This window comes from Mastomys coucha, unplaced genomic scaffold (genome assembly GCF_008632895.1).
Source record: "Mastomys coucha isolate ucsf_1 unplaced genomic scaffold, UCSF_Mcou_1 pScaffold6, whole genome shotgun sequence".
In the NCBI taxonomy this organism is placed as follows: domain Eukaryota; kingdom Metazoa; phylum Chordata; class Mammalia; order Rodentia; family Muridae; genus Mastomys; species Mastomys coucha.
The window spans coordinates 94979704-94983781 of record NW_022196912.1 but is presented as its reverse complement, the minus strand read 5'-3'; positions in this window follow the sequence as shown (position 1 = coordinate 94983781).

Below are 4078 nucleotides of genomic sequence, written 5' to 3'. Positions count from 1 at the left end.
TATGCCAACCCATTCTTCACAAACATACTCTCATCAATTCCTGACACGGATTTGTAAGGAAGAGCTATTGCTCTTACTTTCTAGAAGAAAAATCAGAAGTTTAGAGAAGTTAAATAGCCCTGTCTAGACAGTGGTAGAGACTGCCTCCATCTCTGGTCATCGAGGCCACAGATCCTCTGCACTTAAGCCCTACTGTGTTCTCATCAACCCCTCCACAAAGGCCTCCACCCCTGAGCCTTGGTGAGCTTGTGTTTAGGAAGCATGGCTCCCGACATAAGCAGATTAGTCTTGATCCCGGCAGGAGAGAGATGGTACACTCCAGCAGGGAGGTTGAAGATTACTTAGAAATAGGGCTGCTCACAAGCTATGGGCAAGGTAATAGACACCAACAAGGCAAGATGAGGTCTTCCAGGGCTGGCAAGGGTAGGGAGCCCTGGGGCAAGGCAGACAGAATTCAGAGAAAGGGTCTGCAGGAGAGTGCCACTTTAGATAGAGACAGTAGCATTAGGTGGAGGGACAGGCAAGACACATGGTCAAGCAGCAAATAGCTCAGAAGACTGAAAACAAGGGAATAAGGCTTCTGACTTTGGTTCACGCTGTGTCTCTTGTTGGCTTCTCCCACTGGACAAACACAACTGAAGCCCTATCCACAACACCAGTCTCCTGGGGGTGCAGCGTAATGGTGAGAAGCTGGAGAATGAATGAAGGGCAAATGAATGTGTTCAAATAACAGACGAACAAACCTACCGTGTGAAGGTTTTTGCTTTGGGGGGTTCATGGGAATTCTTTAAGAGACAAAGGGATGGTTTCTAAAGACTATAAGAGAGAATGCTAATTGTTAGGAGTCAGTATATATACACCAAGAAGAGAAATAACCTGCCAGGTCCCTTTATTAGGTTCTGACTGGAACCCTTAAGCTGGGGCCCCCAAGGCATCACTGAAGTCATTAGAGGACAGAGCCATCTGGAAGTTCACGTCCAGATGAACTTCTGGGTGCTGGGGAGGTGCTATGAGACTGGCCTCAAGGCTGTTGATACACTCTGTGTCTGCCTAGACAGGGATCTAGTAGTATCCCTGAGCCCTCTCACCCCCATTCTCTGTGACTTTTCACCCAAGCTTGGGAAGAATAGTCAGGATGGAGTGGGGTGGGCTAGGCTTACTTACTTGCTGCTCACAGGAGTAGCTGAAACATTGGATAACAGAATTGGAATCTTCAGAGGTCTCATGATATGGGCTAAGGATGGCCAAAGGAATTGCAATGAAGCCAGGTAGGATGAAATGTACATCTGGAACACTGAGGCTGAAACAAATGAAACCCCTGTGTTCAGGTGGGGGTGCTGTCTCTTGGGGAGTAATCTTGATATGAGTCTATGTGTACGACTACCACAAAAACTGGTGTGCTCTTTGGTGACATTCATAGAAGAATAATCTTAGGTGACATTAACTGAGAAATTGCTGGATGAGGAAGGCATGGTTTTTTATGTGTTTCGTGTGTGTATGTGTGTGTGTGTTTTGTGTGTGTTTACTGGATTCTTTATTGGTCTGTCCTGTCTAGAGTGTTTGTGTACATGTGTATGTGTGTGCATGTGTTCATGTGTTTTTTGTTTGTGGGTTTGTGTGTGTGTTTACTGAATTCTTTATTGGTCTGTCCTATCTAGAGTTTGTGTGTGTGTGTGTGTTTTGTGTGTTTACTGAATTCTGTATTGGTCTGTCCTATCTAGAGTTTGTGTGTGTGTGTGTGTGTGTGTGTGTGTGTGTGTGTTCATGTGCACTCATGTGGAGGCAAGACATATTGATACTGATGTTTTTTCCTAAATCACTTCCCATCTTATTTCCTGAGACAGGGTTTCTTTCCAAAACCAGAACTCTATGATTGCACTAAGCTGGTTGTTCAGAAAGCTCCAGGGATCTACAAGTTTCTTCCTTACCTTGCTAGGGTTACACACCATACAATATTCAGCTTTTTATGTGGCTGCTGCAGATCTGGACTTAGGTCTTCGTGCTTGTGTGGCAAGCCCTTTCCTGAGCCATCTCTCTAGCCTCTGCCTCATTTTTAATAGAGACACAAGTAGAAATGGGATGGCACTTGGGATGAAGTATGGATGAGGTAAGAGAAGGTCACACATGGAGACTATATGAAGAAAGCAGACAGGATGAATATGAAGGGTAAGAGAGAGGTCTTTGGGTACCTAAAAAGTGCCTATACAGGAGGGCTTTGCCTATGAGAGGCATAAAAAAATGCATAAAGACCAGTGGGTGTCAGTTAAAGGCAGGGTGACTGGATCATATTCTGTGAATAGTAGAACAGCATGTGATGGCATGACTGGTTGTGTTAGAGGTATTGGAGACAAGAGCTGTTAGAGAGAAAACAGTATCATCACACGAGCAGGGGAGCCATTTACCCAAAGGATCCCTGTGGACTCAACATGCCTGCTACTCTGTGGACTCTACATATCCAATACATGGCTGATTCTTGCTTTCTGTATTTCCTTCACACTACTGTTCATCAGCTGTGGAGCCGGGGTGATGGTGGACCACATCCAATGACTAATCTTCAATGCTTGGGTCTCTGGCACTCTGAGAAGGGCATTTCTCTTTAAGATACTTTGGGGAATCTTTGAAAATGCAGATTTCCCCAGCATAGAGGAAGATCCTAGTCTTGGGGCTCAGGCAGACCTGGGTGTGGCACTCCTTTTAGCTACTTTTGACTACAACCCCAGACAGGTAATTTGCATCTAGTGGCATCCGCTCCTAGGGGAGTCTGAAGGTCTTCTGTCCCAGAGAGTTTTTGTACTAGTCTGTTTCCTGTGCTGTGATGTGGGAATGATGATGGCCACTGTGCAGCATGTTGCAAGGAATGTGTGAAAGCATATGTGGGAATCCTGGGACCAAGCCATAATTGGCACTCTTTCCATTTATTCACAGAGCTCAAAGTGATAGCCATATCAGTGAAATCTTGGGTATTTCTGGTACCCACGAAGGCCTTTGTGTGAAATATGTGCACTTCTTTTCTTTAAAGTTGCTGAACTCCAGGCCTTCTAGGCAGTTCCTGAATGGATGCCCTGCCTTAGTAGCCTCCGACAATGCTTGTGCACCCCACACTAACTTCCCCTTGGGTGCACTAAATGTCTGTCTATTGGGCTCATTATACACAGTGCAGTGGCAGTGGAGGTGGCTGGATGGAAGGAGGGCCCTTTCTTCCTCAGGTCCTAGGTCCTGGTTTTGTGGAGTTGCCAACATCCTAATTTCAATGAGAAGCCCTCCAGCTTCAGAAACCACTGCTAGCCTGCAAGGAGCAGCCATTCCTTTCCCTTTGCCACAGTTTCAGCCCCACAAGGCCTCTTCAGAGAAACCTGGTGTCTCTTCCCGCTGGACATTCTGTGCCACACAACCAGTCCAATCACAGTAGGCTCCTGTCTTCCAACCAGAGACATAAACACACGCTAGACGTCTGGGACAAGGTTCTGTTCTGAACCCACCTGAATATTTATCTCCATTTTGAAGAAAGAGTAGACAGACGCCCAATAAAAGCTTGCTGTTTGGGCTTTCAACCTTGTCGCAAATCCCTTTGTGAAGTTAGGAGCCGGAAGAGTAAACACCATGCTAGCATTTATTCAGCTGACAGACAACATTGTGCAACTATTTGTGATTTACAAACTAGAGCTGCCCACAGGCTCCCCTCATGTGGCCGACAGCGTGGTGGTTTTGTTGCTTTAGTGATTGCAAATATGGTCAAAATAAAACAGGAGATTTTTATGGGAAACTATGGATTTCTGGGCTCTCTTTAGAGAATCCAACGGAAACTGAGTTGTGGCTTATCTATAGGTCTGTATGCTGTGCTTTGGGCTTCTGCTCGTTCCCATAGGCATCTGAGCTTGCAGCCCAAGGTCTGTTAGTTTCAAAGCTTGTGACTTCAACCGGAACCTCGGGAAACATTGCATTTGGAGACATTTGACTTCCTGGGTTTTTTTCCTGACTCACTCTAGCTTATGTCCTTCCAGCTTCCTTCAGCCCAACATTCCCTTTCCTGTGGTACAACCAAAGCCTATTAGTAATGCCCACTGTGTGTTCCACACTC